The sequence below is a fragment of the Trachemys scripta genome, chromosome 14, assembly GCF_013100865.1.
Source record: "Trachemys scripta elegans isolate TJP31775 chromosome 14, CAS_Tse_1.0, whole genome shotgun sequence".
NCBI lineage: Eukaryota > Metazoa > Chordata > Testudines > Emydidae > Trachemys > Trachemys scripta.
This window is the reverse complement of record NC_048311.1, coordinates 16,780,146-16,795,984: the sequence shown is the minus strand read 5'-3', so window position 1 is coordinate 16,795,984 and position 15,839 is coordinate 16,780,146. Positions and strand designations below refer to the sequence as shown.

Genomic DNA, 15,839 nt, shown 5'->3' with positions numbered 1-15,839 from the left:
ATTATTTAGAGGGCTGCTGTTAACTTGAAAACAATCTTACTTTTCTCTGAAAAATTTGGACCCACTATTCTTACAAGGTTATTATCACTGAACAAAGTTTAAAAAAAATGTCTCTGTGTTTTCAGTGTATTTATTTTGTACATAGTCAATTTCACCGTGTCCCCTAAACAGTCTATTGGCCATGATCCTGTAAAAAAATTAGGCAGATGCTTAACTTCACTGAGCTCAGTTAAGGACTTACTCATAAAGATCCTTACAAGCATCAACCAGGGAACAGAAATGTCCTTATAACGTCTTTAAAGGAATTTAAGCAAACATTTCTGGACATACTATTTCAAAGGTGGGCTAGCAGAAGCTAGTCAAATTTTAAAGAATCAAGTTGGCTGATGTCAAACCCCACTGAACAGTGCTATTAAATCCAATGGAAATGAATAATTCTTTGTGTTTGAAATCTTACCGTCTGGGTACAGTCCATATTTTTTTTCAACTCTAGACTACCCATCTGTCTTTTTTTTACTCACAGGTTTGCCGGAATGATTAGCCTACATGACTGGAGTGACCTCTTAGTTTGGCCTGTACAAAGCCATCATTTTAGAGGCACTCAAAGATGTCTGGAATTGTGGTCCATTTCAGTTTACATGTGCCAGCTTTACAAAAATAAAAAAAATCGCAGACTCTATGTCAAGTTTTGTCGCAAGGAAATTATCACGGCTCTGATAGGAACGCCCTTAACAGGGAAGCTTACAGCAAAAACATCAACTAATCATTAATCAGTGAACCCAGCCTAGAGCCAGGAGAGAGGAGCAAAGAGGGGTGATCCTAGGGCCTGTTCCTGCAAAACTTTAAACCCAGCACTTGTAACTTCACCCATTGACTTCAGTAGGAGTACACCCATAAGTGAGGTTGCTTATGTGCTTAAGAGTTTGGCAGGATACTGGGCCTTTAGATTAGTTGTCTCCTTCATGACCTATGTAGGGACTTTCTGTTGTTTATCTTGGGCTCTGTGTAATCTTTATCTTTGTTTTCATTCTATAACTGTTCAACTACCCTCATTTCAGGCTGTGTTTTTTCTGCTTCACTCCACCAGAGTACTGGAGATTTTGGACCTTGGATCTGCCTCTTTCTTACCTTTTGCTACTTCTTGCTCTTATTTTTAAGTCTGCATAGGTCTGTACATTGTCCATTTTTTCCTGAATGGCTCAAACCCTTTGGTAAAGATTCTTATCTCGGGGAACACTTTCAATGTCCACCCTATCACGTTGATGAAAATCATGGATTTGAATTTAGTGCTCAGGAAAGAGTTCCCTTAAGACTGAGCCAGACTTAGCGTATGAAGCTGATGCTGGGCAAACTTCTCCCACAGGCTCCATTAACGCATCTCAATCCCATCCTTCAACATCTCCTTATTCTGCCACTAAATCTGTACAGGGCTTTGCCAGTGCTCCTCAGCCCTGACCTGCAGCACAGCTGTCCCATTCCTAGGCCCACACACAGCTCTCACCACTGATCTGCAGCACCAGCTTTTTTGCCTACACACAGCAGTGCCAATGTACCTTCATTCTGGCTGAAACCAGAGGCAAAGGGGATCCTGCAAAAATGAACTGATGAGAAATTGTACATGGATTTTCACAGACCAACATTTACCAATTTCTCCCAGCTCTGCTGTTGCTCTGTGAGCCGTATACTACCCTACACAGACATTGTGGCCTGTTCTGTATAGTTTGTGTGGATTTCACAAAATGTGTATGAAATATCTGGACAGCTCTACAAGATTTTCATGTGGGGCGTTTTATTCAGACCAGTAGAATCAGGCACGCACTTAACTAAACTTTTTATTAATGCCAAGATCTACTTGTCCTTGAAATAGATACCTCAATAAAAATGGTGAGGAGAGAACTAGAAATATGAATTAATGAGTCCTGCAGCAGCACTGAAGGGTCCATCACCAGAACAGCACAATGGCTGAGTGACACGTCACACTCGGCCCCCAGTGTTTGCACCTGTGCCTTGGAGTGACCTCATTTTCCGTCCTGCCCTTAAGGTACCATATTGTGCAATACCAGATACCTACAAATAAAACAATTAGACCGTGATATAAATCATAACAGTCAGCTAGAATTGCCACTAGCTGTTAGGGGAAATCATTTCACTAGACTGAACTTTCTGTTCCATCAGTATCAGTAAAGTGTGACGTTTAAATTTGCCGTTAGTCTTATCAGCTGTGCCAGTGTTCTTCAGGTTGGGTCTGTTCCCAGGTGCAGAACTTAGCCACTCTCACAACCTGTCCTGGGCTGAGCACCTTCTGCAGGGTCCTTAACGCCCGTTGATGTCAATGAGAGTTGCGGCTGCTCGGGACTAGGCCCTTCATAGCTAGGGCCTGATTTCCTCACCTTTACCCCAGTGCAAGCTTGGAGGAACTCTGTAAAGTCAATGGAGGGAACACCCATGTCTAACTGATGAAGGTGAAGGGAAGATTAGGGCCCCATAATTTATTTCATGGCACTTTGCTCTCCAAGGGAAACTGAAAAGTTCATCATTTGCCAGCCCAGGCCGCACAGCTCTCAGCTGCACTCCAGACTCCAGGCACCTCTGACCACTGGCAGAGGTTTGGGAACAAGGCTGAGCTTCAGGCTGTTTTTCACAGTCTAAGAAGCAGTTTGCACATCTCTACTCAACTGGCCTGATTCTGTGAGATCAGGGCTGAGAACTGCCGGTTGACAGTGACACCAATGGCAGTTGAGGTTGGGGAGCTGAGAGAGAGATGGAGCCATAAGTCACCTTTGAATTCTTCACCAAGGTCACAGCAAGGTTTGGCTACTAAATCCATGGGCGGAATTTGCCCCTGGTGTAAGTGGGTGCAACTTACATCGACTTCAGGGGGCGCTGCACCTGCTTATGCCCAGATGAATTTAGGGCTTCAAACAAACGTTGAAATCAGTAGTGTCATGTGTAAATTGGTGTAGCTTCAATGGCACGATGCCAATTTACAACTGATGTGGAACTGATCCTAGATGTTTAATCATATCTCAGGAGGCTCCAGAGGTGAAGCTATTCCAGCAAAAGTCAGCGGAACATTAACAAGATGCTCTGTACTTTTTGTTTTCATTTGTCAATAAAAATGGATTAAAAAAAAAAGATAAGCCAGAGTCACTAACATGGGACCTTTTAATGTGGTGTAGAGAATTCAAAACTGCCATGCATTGGGCTGGAGAACAGCTCCTACCTGTCTATGGCTGAAAGATGTTAATACAGAGATAGATGCATATCATTAAGGAGCATTGATATTAAGGGTGGTTATTATCGAATGCAAAGTTCTGTAACTTGAATAAAGACACATGTAAGGCCCCACCTACACTGTAAAAAGCCACTGGTTGGTGATTCCACTATGGTTACTGCCTGACACAGTTAGCAACATGGTTCAGGCTTGCAGTGTAGAGAAAGGGGAAAAAAGTGATCCAGGAAACTACCAACCTATTAGTTTGACCTCAATTATATGCCAGGTCTTGGGACAAATTTGAAAGAGAAAGTAGTAGTTAAGGACATAGAGGTAAACCGTAATTGGGATAAAATGCAACATGGTTTTATAAAAGGCCGATCGTGCCAGACCAACCTGGGATCTCCTTCTCTGAGAAGGTAACTGATTTTTTAGAGAAAGGAAATGCAGTAGATTTCCTACCTGGATTTTAGGAAGGCATTTGCTACAGTTCCACATTTTTATTACCGACCTTGGCACATCAAGAGAGGTATTTCCAATAGAAACAGGGAAGTGTTAGTGCTGTTATACAAGGCACCTTTGAGAACTCATCTGGAATACTGTGTGCAATTCTGGTCTCCCATGTTTAAGAAAGATGAATTCAGACTGGAATAGGTGCCAAGAAGGGCTACTAGGATGATCTGAGAAATGGAGAACTTACCTTATGAGAGGAGACTCAAAGAGCCTGGCTTGTTTAGCCTAACCAAAAGAAGGCTGAGGGGAGATACGATTGCTCTCTGTAAATACATTAGAGGGATAAATATCAGGGAGGGAGAGGAGTTATTTAAGTTAAGTGTCAATGGGGACACAAAAACGAATGGATATAAACTGGCCATCAACAAGTTTAGAGTTGAAATTAGATGAAGGTTTCTAATCATCAGAGGAGTGAAGTTCTGGAGCAGACTCCCAAGGGGAGCAGTGGGTGGCAAAAAACCTAACTGGCTTCAATGCTGAGTTTGAGAAGTTAACGGAGGGGATGGTATGATGAGGGATGGGGAGGGCTCTGAGTTACTACAGAGAATTCTTTCCCAGGTATCTGCCTGACATGCTCAGGATCTAACTGATCTCCATATTTGGGGTCGCGAAGGAATTTTTCCCCAGGTCAGATTGGCTGAAACCCGGGGGGGAGGTGGAGGAGGGTGTCACTAACCTCGGGTCACTTGCGGGTTTAAACTAATGTAAATGGTGGATTCTCTGTAACTTAAAGTCTTTAAACTATGATTTGAGGACTTCACTAACTCAGCCAGAGGTTAAGGGTCTATTACAGGAGCGGTGGGTGCGGGGGTGAGGTTCTGTGGTCTGCGATGTGCAGGTCAGACTAGAAGATCATGAGGGTCCCTTCTGACCTTGAAGTCTATGAGTAAGATTTCCTCCTGCATGAACTGAATTCCTAAATCCCACGAATCCTTGTACTTTGCCACAGCATGATTTGCTTAGCCAAAGCGTATCTTGTTGGGTTTTTTTTAATCGACTAAAGCCTTGCAAGATAATAGGACAGATAAGTGAGATATCTCATATTTTGTATGATGACCCTCGCTCAGCCACACACACATTTCTTGTGTCTCCAGACTTGGGCTGGAAAACTTGGGAGGGTTTTTCTGATAAGCCTCCCTTCTGGCGAGGCTACCTATACCCTGGGCTAAATTCAGCCCTGGGGTAGCTCTGCTGAAATTAATGTGATGGGTTTGGCCTCCTGTGAACTGCCTTTTGCAGAAGCACAAGAGCAAATATCAGAAATGAGGGGTGGGAAAGGGGGAGAATTAACCAAGGAAGGAAGGGAGTTTGGGAGATAACGAATCAGACTCTCTGGCCCTAACTAGAAAGCTCAGAGCTGATAGAAGAGGGTTATGAGTGCATGAATTTTGTTCATCAGCTGCAACCTTTTTGTGTCTCTCGTTTTCCCCTGATTTTGCCTTGTTTCTTGCATTTCATTTGCTATACACAAGCCCTATGTTTATTAAGATAGAAATAAACAGATTAACCTAGTGGCCCAGAGATCAGTCTTTTCATACTGGGAAGATATAATGTTGATACAGTGTTAATAAAGGGTCACATCCTGCAACCCTTACTCTGGCAAAGCACCCAGTGAAGTCAGGGGGATTTTTCTTGAGTGAACACTTAGGACTGCAGGGTTTGGCTCAGTAGAAATAAAACTCAGAATTCGAAAGTGCTTCCCAAATATTATACAGACAATTCTCACAACCCAGCTGTGAAGTAGGTGAGAAATACCGTGTTCTACAGACAGATAAACTGAGGCACAAAGAGGCCATAGGCCTTGCTCAGGATCACAAGGTGATTCTATGGCAAAGAGAAGAATACAAAGCAGAGGTGAAATAATGGTTCCTATTGAAATGAATAGCAACATTCCCATTGGCATCCATGGAGCCAGGATTTCAGCTCAGGAGTCCCAAACTTACACTGCTACTCTGATGACTAAACCACACTTCCTCCCACCTTAAATCACGGAGGCTTGCACGAACAAGGCCGGGGAACCAGTTCTAAGTACTGTGTGTGACAAGCAGAGGGCTAAATTCATTCCTGGTGTAACCTTCTGATGTCAGTAGAGTTACATCAGTGACTAATTTGTGTCCATCTGTACAAAGGGGCATTGAGGACAAGACGTTCACTCAATGTGCAGCAACAGGCTAAAAAGCAAACAGAATGTTGGGAATCATTAATAAAGGGATAGATAATATGACAGAAAATATCCATGGTACACCCACATCTTGAATACTGCATGCAGATGTGGTCGCCCCATCTCAAAGATATATTGGAATTGGAAAAGGTACAGAAAAGGGCAACAAAAATTATTATAGGTATGAAACAGCTTCCATATGAAGAGAGATTAATAAGATTGGGACTTTTCAGCTTGGAATTAGATGACTAATGGGGGGGAATATGATAGAGTTCTATAAAATCATGACAGGTGTGGAGAAAGTAAATAAGGAAGTGTTATTTACTCCTTTTCATAACACAAGAACTAAGGGTCCCCAAGTGAAATCAGTAGGCAGCAGGTTTAAAACAAAAAAAAGAAAGAACATAGTCAACCTGTGGAACTCCTTGCCAGAGGATGTTGTGAAGGCCAAGGCACTAACAGGGTTCAAAAAAGAACTAGATAAGTTCATGGAGGATAAGTCCATCAATAGCTATTAGGCAGGGATGGTTTCCCTAGCCTCTGTTTGCCAGAAGCTGGGAATGGGCGACAGGGGTTGGATCACTTGATGATTATCTATTCTGTTCATAACTTCTGAAGCACCTGGCATTGGTCACTGTTGGAAGACAGGATACTGGGCTAGATGGACCATTGGTCTGACCCAGTATAGCCTTTCTTATGTCCTTATGACAAAGGTGAAATGGTGTTTAGGAGGGTGATAGACAATTAACAGGCTCCAGATCCCCTCTACACTAGGTAAATGCACCTGCATTTCACAACCCCCATTGCACATACACACCAGGTGTTCATCCCATGACCTTTTTGGTGTCTGCTACAACAAATGGATAGGTGATGTGGATCTGGAGATCTCTGCTTTCCTGGGGGTTGACAGAGACCCCAGCAGATCACCTGTTAAGTATGGAGGCTGCTATCAGCCTTTTAAAAGGTAACTTGCTCCAAATTTCAGACCCCCTTCAGTAGTGGCTGAATTAGACTTGCTGAAGAATTCAGGGATTGTTGAACTCCTCACACTCCAACCTAAGTACCTGCTAGCTGTGAGACTCAATCCATAAACACCGTTCCACAAGTGGAAAACATTAAACAAAATGTGAGCTATTAAAGACAACAAGGAAGTTGACCAACAAAAAAATAACCTGCCTCAGAAAAGTCTTCCTTGAATTGTCACACCAAGTCTGCAGCTTCGTTCTGGCAACCCTAGTTGGATTTATATTCACTTTAATGGTCATTCCTGCTGAGTTACATCGGAAATGAATTGGGACCCATTAACTAAACTGGGGAAAACAATTTTCCCTGTCAATCACTCTACAAAATAAGTGCTACCACCCCAAAAGATGACGACAAAGACAACACACAACTTGGCTCTGAGACAAACAAAACAGCGAAATCAGCAATTAACTGGGGTGACGGGGAAGCTGTATTTGACTCCGTGGGAAAGAATGCAAAATCAGCCGAATATTTTAAAGTACGTTTGCTCAAACCACTGGATATTACTCAAGAGTTGTTTACTGCTTGCAGCTTTTAAAGTGATTTTAAATGAAAAGAGATGAGGCTGTGTGGAAAGTTAATTTCAAGTCCATACATCCCTGCAAACTAGATTGTTACTGGTTTGTTTCCAGCCCTGCTGCAGTCACAACAAATCTCAGTATAAATCCATGTTGTAATGTAACTTTCAGTGCCTGCTACTTATCAAAATCAAGAGTTGCAAGAATTTAATTATAAAGTTATGGCAAACTATTTAAAACCATTCCTGTGCAAAACACCTACAAAATAACCACTTTGGGAAAAGGAGTCATCCCCTTTCCAAAAACACCGCTAACAGTATATGACAAATAGCATGAGTGTGATGGGGACACTCACCTGAAGATTAAAATTCTGGATGTGTTATAATGATTCAGGACCCGACTGTCCATGCTTTGCCCCTTGTATGGTTATTCACACCTGTGTAAAGTGGCTGTAAACTGGGACCGTTTTATAGGGTAACATATTTTACCCACTTTGCACAAGTATAAATGATGCGAAGACAGGAGAGAATCATGCACAAGTTTTGCTGAGCAGCACGCAAATGCAGAACATTTGTAGCACATTGTTTCACAGGTTGTGTCTTCACTGCAAAACAAGGTGGTGTGTTTTTACATGGTTAGCAATCTCAATATAAACACATACTGCAGGCTAAAATTTTTACCTCCATGTAACTAGTAGAAGTAAATCTCAGGTCAGGGGTGTTTGACCTCAAGTAATTACAAAGAGGTAAAACTACAGTGTCTTGTGTGTCGACTTAGCTATCACAAAGTACAAAACAATGTACAAATATTTTGCAATGAATATGTAGCCTTAGTCTCATCTTGTGGCAGGCAAAAGCAATCTCTGTGGGATTAAAACATTTGGGAAAATACTCAAGGTTGCAGAGAATTGTTTGCACATCCTAAGCAACCTGCATAGAACAGAAGCAACAGGGAGCTTCCTTATACAGCATATGTTCTAGAAGAGTGAGTTGCTCAGCTGATAACTTAGATTTTCAATACAAATTCCTGACTCTTTAAACTGGAAACCACAAGCTTTGTAATGGAAAAAAACAATGTGGCTGTCACCTGTTCAGAGCCTGGAAAAGAATAACCTAGTACAGTACCTGAAAGCTGACAAGCATCCAAAACAAGTTTTCGATCCCTGACTGCTTCGTTCCCTCGTAAAGTCACTTTCAGCAGCTGGGAATCTTGCAAGAGGAGGACTTCAGCTGTAAGCTATAAACTTTTCCACTCCAGTTTATTCTGCAGATGCTTCACCCATGGGTTTGTTTTCAGAGCGGGGCAGGTGAGTGGAAGCTGGGATTTTCCTGCTTCGTGTTGTTTATCTTTGAGCTCGGGTATGAAATGAAATTAAAGCACTGGATTTCCCATCATAACACCAAGGGACTTTCACTTTCATTCCTATAGCCAGCACTTTTACCTAATTAAATAGAACTGATACTATCTTTCAGTGCTGGATACAGGTAGAGGAATTAGAAATCATTGTACAGGTCAAGAAAAGGTGAGGGTATGCCGGTGGCTGTCGAGTTGTGGGAAGGACACAACCGCGGCAAAAAGGGAGAAATGACTCGGTCGTAATTAAGCACATTATCTGTATTTGTAGAACTGGTTCTTACATGGGTGGTTGGCTGGTGCCATAATCTTAAGCAGTGGGGGAATAACAGTAGGGTGGACTGAACCCGGACTGGAGCTCAGACTAGGACCCCTATTCCCTGGGGCCTCTTTCTAGCTCTGCCACTGATTGGCTGTGTGACTCTGGGTAAGTCTAGTGAACTTCCCTGAGTCTCAGGTTCTCTATTTGTAAAATGATGCTCACCAGCCATGGCAGAACGATTTGAGATCTACGGATGAGCAGCACTATCTATACAAGTATTGTTATCGTTTAAATGGAAACAGTATGTAGCATTATTCTGCAATGTCCTCTTGAGGAAGGGAGTGCAGCTCGATGGGTTTGAGCAGTGACTCCTGGGTTCTATTCCTTATTGCCTCACACTCTGTCATGTGGCCTTTGCATGCCTCAGTTCACCCATCTCTAAAATGGTTCACAAAGGTATTGGGAGGCTGCATTCCTTACTCAAGTGAAATACTCAGAGACCCAAGCAGAATCATCCCCAATGTTTGTAAAGTGCTCTGTCAATCTTTGGCCACACAAGAGCAAGTTCTTGACCTCCAACGCTATGCCCAGATAAATAGGCTTTTTCCAGGGGCCTATGCATGGAGTTGAGAGGATGGTATATGGAGCAGCCAGATAGCCAGTGAGCTGTGCTAGTCATAGTGACCCACTATGCACCTCTTATGCAGGGGTTTTCCCAAGCCATGGCCCAGGACCACTGCCTCTCCCACTCCTATGTCCCTTGCCACAGAGACAGCCTGAGTGGCACAGTGCTCTGTGGGTGGAGAGAGACTTCACCCTGTTTCTTGACAGAGATGAAAACCATGCTCTGCACCGGCATGGGGGGGATGAATCCTGGCTGGCACGTTTTAAAGCAAGTGGACATTTTATACTGAAGTGAACAGACACTCGAGTCAGCAAATGGGTTGCCTTTTCCTGGAACACATCCACACGAGCTGTCCCAGTGACATCAATGGAATTGTGTGTGTGAATGTAAGCAAAGTCTGGATGAGCTCTCCCTGACATCTAGTGGTGAGCTGTGGAAAAAGACTTCAGAAGCTGATTTCGTCTGCATGGACACACCCACCCTGCCTAGGTGCTCAGCGTGATGGGACTGCTTGCCCAAATGATCACTTGTGGCTGGTGTTGGATCCCCAGTGTCCTTGTTATTGGGGCAGGAGTAATAAAGTGTTGCTATCCTTGTTGTGTGAACCGAGGGCAGCAGAACTGTACCTGGCAGACCCCAAAGGAGGGACTCACCCTCAACTGAACAGCACTCGCTAGGCAGGGGACATGGGTTCCAAAGCCCAATGTGTTGAGAGAGGGTGGGGACAAGTATTTGTACCAGGTGGTGTGGGTGTTGTTTAAGAGTCTTAGACATCACTTGATCCTTTCTCTCTCTATGGTATAATAAAAGAGCTAATTTAGACTCAATTGAGGGTCTTGTGACATGCTGAAGAGCTGAAATCACTGGTATCTATGTCTAAGTAATAGATCTACTTTGGGACAGTGTCTCAATTACAAGAAATGGCCTAGTGTGTACCAGCACTGAGGCTTCCCCCACTAACAGCTGGGATCACTGAGAGCTGTGTTAAGTGTGTGTGTGTGGGGGGGTGTCTGAAGACATCTTGGCAAGTGAGCAGCTGGTGGAGAGATGTGGCACGTGGCTAACAGGGTGGCTGGTGGAGAGTGTTAGGTACAAGAACTAGAATGGATAAGGCAGCAGGGAGCCCCCTAACTATAAATGAGCTCTCAGTCCTTTACTCTGAGACCAGCATCTATCATCTGGTTGGCTATCACCCTCTACCATGTAATTTCCCTCCCTCTTCCTGTGATGGATAATGATACAGGTGAAGACAGGCATATGTAAACCAAACAGAAAATGTTTATTTGGGGAGATGTATACAAAGTGGGGACAGGGAAGTGAGTAAACATTAACTGAAACTTATTCTTTTATATGTACAGTAACCTAGTGAATGCGTGGTGTGAAGCCAGGACCCAAATCAATACCAGATGGGGTACAAGGTACGTATGAGATACATATATCACCCTTCCGTCGGTTGCTCAGGACCTCTATCACTTAGCTCGTATAGAGCCTCGAGAGAGGAACACTGAGGCAATCCCTTGTTGGTCTGTTCTTCCCTGAAGACACCAAGACAGGTTTTTGCGATGACAGCGGGGCATCTGAAGGCAGATGATAACGACTGTGACGGGTAACTAATTCGGAGTCTAGACGGCCTGTTGGAGCAAGACGCGTGCACCTGCCTCTAGGATGGGCAGCCCCTACCTGAGGCGTGGTGAGCGGCCAGCAGAGAAGCTAGTGGAGAGGGCCAGAGAAGAGCTCCATAGAGGCGTGGCAGTCGGCCGTTGGGGCGACGAGTGAGTGCCCAAGCAGTGCACTCCTTACTCCCCCACCCCTGTCTTCCACATAGGGTGGGAGATTAATCACTTTCTTTGCATCTGATCATCTTCAGTGGATGTTGTGAGACTCCTCTTCCCCCTCCCCCTGGTGTTTAAAGGTGGTAATCACAAAGGTGGGGGATTTCACTATTTACAGTGCTCAGAGGTGGTTGGTGGTTCTTTTAAAATCTTTCGCCTTATTTCCGTGTTTCTCTCTAGATATTCCCCATGCATTGGTTACCCCCAAAATGGAGAATTAGGTTGAAACCCATTCAGCTTTGCTAATTATGTAATTCAGATTTTAAACCCTAAGGGATGGAAGGATAAAGCACAACCGTCCTTCATACTAAAGGCCGCAAGTGCCAGAAAAGAATCCCGAAACCTTGTTTATATACAATTTTTAAACCATTTTAAAACCATTTTTAGTCTTCTTTCCAACTATAATAATTAAGATAGAAATCAAAACAGTGACTTCAAAATCCTGTCTGGTTAAAACCTTCTCTTCAGTCAGCAGACAGAAAGAATCCAGAGACTAAAAACAAAGAGAAATAATTTCCCACTTGCCAGTGAGTTGATTTAATGGCTCTTTAATTTCTATATGAAATTTTTTCATATCATTGAGTAGATTGGGTGCTAAAATGACACCACAGCCAGCAATTCTCATTTTAGCAGAATGCATTGATCCATTGGATTATAAAACAAAGCAACTTGTATTTGTGTTTTGATTACAGTTATTTACAGGATTGGTTAAAGGGGCACAGAGCCAAGTAGTTTAGTTCAAAACTTTCTATACTTTGGAAGTTGCATATTATGGCCTTGGTCCTACAAGCATCTGATTATCACTGGGGACTTGAACATCATACAAGGGCGACCTATTAGCAGATGTCCTTTGATTATTGCCCTTGTTTCTGGTATGAGAAGTAAGCACCGAGAAACTAAAAAATATTCCATTGTCTCCTACTGTAGGTGTCTTGCATAGCTATAGCTGCATATAGGTGGACTGCCAGCCCCGTCTCTCTTCCCTGCTATGGGCACCTCCTAGCAGAGGTCAGGGAGTGCTAGGTGCGTTTCTCAGGCATGCCCCCCTCAGCCACGCTCAACCCCACTCCCACCCTGGCAGAAATCTGGGGCGGGCACATGACCCCACGTGACCCTCCCGCCACATATCACCTCAGCTCCCTGCTCTGTGAGATATAGGTGAAGGGAAATCAAGACTCCTCCATGAACAATCATGGACTAGCAGCCTGTCCCTTCCTTGTCAACAGCAGCAGTTACCTGCTTGGCAGTAAGTGTCCGCAGCCCTGTCTGGCCTGGGCCATGCCCACAGCAGGGAGGCAATGGGAGAAATAAGTGGGAAGGAGCTGTGAGGAGAGTTGGGGCAAGTTGGTGCCGGCTTGGAGCATTTCTGGAAGGCGCAGGGGGAGCAGGAAAGGGGACAGAGGCAACACATGGGGTGGTCACGTGCCCTCCCCAACCTTTAAATTCCCACACATACACACACCACCATCAAGAGTTATGGGTCATTTCTGGCTCAGAGTGCATCAGATTCAACATGCTCATCTCTCAGGTCCCAGTCCTGCACTGTGATCTCATTGTGTCCACGTGGAGCCCATTGACATCAGCTGGGCTTTGCACAAGCGCTGCAGTCTGCCTACATGGGTCACAGTGCAGGATTGAGGCTTCATTTGGTGCAGCTCCCCCGCACCTCGGGAAAAACTAATAAAGTTGTGCGGGTGCATGAGCACCCAGTGGAGACAACACGCCAACACTCAGGCAGGAATCTGAGCCTGATCTCACGCAGTGTTAACCTCTGTGTTGGACATAAAGAAAGCACTGCCATGGCTTTAGTAAATACGTAACTGTCAGGATGGGAACATTTGAGACCTAACCCACCAGCCAATGTGCCCTTTCCAGCCATATGAAAGTTCAAAACCTTATGGAAAAAATATATAATATTCTTATCACTGTTACTGCAAAATTAATTCAAAAGGATTTCTTACAGAAATAAAGCACAAGTAATTAGTGTTGCCATGAAGTAAAAAAATGTCAAGAAAGAAAATGCTATCCACGGACAGAGACAATGCTAGAGCTAATTCTGGAACACAAGCTCCTGTGGCAACTTGAATGACAAAAGAATAACTTTGGTTCACATTTTAAAAATGTCACCAATGGAAATTCCATTAGAAAATTTCTATCTGGTTTCTACTGATTCTGCTGGCAAAAAAGTTTTGGCACAGAACAATACTCATATGATTGGCACAGAGCAATAGTTTCATTATTGGGCTACTGGTGTCTGGCCCAGCACTAGAAACCAACATAGACCAACTGAAAGATTCAAAAAGAGCCGACTGGAATTGCCATTACGGGTTTGATGCTCCAGAATCTGAAAGGACAGTGTCAGACTTTGGTCTGCATTACCTTTGGCTCTATACACATGACATTCTATGTACGTAAAATACACTATAATTGCAGAAACGCCTTTGGCCTTAATTAACAGAGAATGGATCAGCATAGCAATGATAAGAAGATCCACCTCTTTAATTAACAGATTCCTGAGACTAAACCAATGGATACCTGGTCATGGGATTGCCAGCTGTTTGCATAGGTTTGGATGGAATTTTGTATCTGCAGCTTCCTGCCCTGAAGAAGTTAGGTCCTGGGCCTAATTACTGATTTAAAACTCAGCTAGAGGAGGTGTGATAGGGTACTATTAATAGCACCCTGGTCACTGAGTTTGCTGCAGCACTGGCAAGAGTGCAGGATTAATTGAAGCCAATTAGACACTTTGTGTCGGGGGATTATGAGCCCCTGGGCTAACAAGGTAATTGGGAGGCTGTAAGTGGGAGGAACAGGAAGCAAGTGAGCTCAGAGGGTGAGCCTGGGCTGAGGAGTGAAGGTGGCATGGAAGCCTCCTCTTGCTATAACCCTGCACTGAAATCCTCACAGCGTGTAAGGAAAGAATAAATACACCCCCAGTGAAAGGGGAACGGCCGGGCATGTGTTTGTGACTGTGAGTCAACACAGACTGGCCTGGAGGTACGGTACACTGGGCACCGACGGAGGCACCCAGTGACAGGAGGACGAATAGACTCACAAATCCTCCCACCTCGAGGTTCTAACACACCCATGTGTAGGCCCTTGTGTCGCTGGTGGGTAACTGGAGTGTCACAGGAATATAGGCTCAGCCCAGCGGCCCATCAAGGCTAGTGTTTTACCTCTAATGGCAACTAATAGTGAACATTTCAGAGGAAGACAAACCAGCATCTCCCAAACATGACTAGTTATCTAGGACAAGGTTCCCTGGCATTCTAGGCAGCTGTATGTCTGCTTGGGGAGAAGTTGTTTAAGCCTGGTGGGTACTACAATACCCAGCAACCACTGGTGCAACTTTCAATTAAGATTATTTAAACAAGGGTTTCAAAAGGCCTGGCCTTTCCCCAGAGAGCGTTTGGAAAAAATTACTAAAATCTGGCCCTATGGGAATCTCCCACAGCTTTTCAGCCAGAGGGAGGAAGGCAGGTATCTCTGTGTCTTTCAGCATAGCAAGACGTTTGGATAAAATCCCTGGCCAAGATTTTTTTCAATGGATGCCTAAAGTTAGTGTCCTAAATCCATATTTTAATTACCTGATTAAAAGCCTTGACAAACAGCACACTTTCATTCTTTAGGGTGAAATAATCCAGGTAGCTGTCAGCCCACAAAACAAGATTCCCCACGTTCTTTCTATATTTTTTATTATATGTCGGAAGAAAATCAGTGCAATTGACTTCTGCAATCTAATTGTGAAGTTGGGGCCCCATTTACATTCATTTTCTGTTCAGTGTGTCCATTCATCAGACAATTCTTTCAAGTAATTGAAGTTGGTGCTGAGTCAAGGGTTGTTTCCCAGTTCCAGAGTCCCCTCACAACACAGCATTTGGTTGGTGAATTAGATTGGCACTCGCACCACAACGTCTTTGTGATCGTGCACAGCATTTCTGTCCTGATGGCTGCAGGTTAATAATGCTACATAATGCAGGGGATGAAATGTTCCATCCATGTAGCTGCCGTATTAGCCCATCCTAAAGGGCTGGCTATTAAGGTAGGAAACAAAGCTTTGATTCCATCAAAAGTGGGGAAAATACGGCCTTAAAGCATTAGTATTTCAGGGAGGGAAAGAACTCTGCTCAAATTATCAGGCCACATTTTCCAATGAGTTACACCAGTGAAACTGAGAGGAGAATGTAGCCCCAGTCTGCAAAACGGGGGATGTCTGACAAAAAAAGTCTTTAAAATGCTAGTTGCTTCACATTGTTTAATTGCTTAGCATGATGTACTGAATCTCTGAGTTTCTGTATCTACTGCTTTGCTTAAATTCAGCTGCATTGGTGCAGGCTG

The 15,839-nt window shown here is 43.9% G+C and overlaps 1 protein-coding gene across 3 annotated transcripts in view; it reads right to left on the bottom strand.

Moving 5' to 3' along the window:
* Positions 1 to 15,839, bottom strand: part of LOC117887347 — a 69,366-nt gene that overhangs the window by 45,285 nt on the left and 8,242 nt on the right. Inside the window, exon 1 of one of the 3 annotated variants that reach the window (XM_034789875.1) lies at positions 8,554 to 8,812. The exons of 1 other annotated variant lie outside the window; for it this stretch is intronic. The gene's annotated coding sequence lies outside the window, so the exon portion shown is untranslated. Of the gene's footprint in view, positions 1 to 457; positions 612 to 8,553; positions 8,813 to 15,839 lie in introns of those variants that run through there. One more of the 3 variants, XM_034789879.1, reaches the window with a different exon arrangement.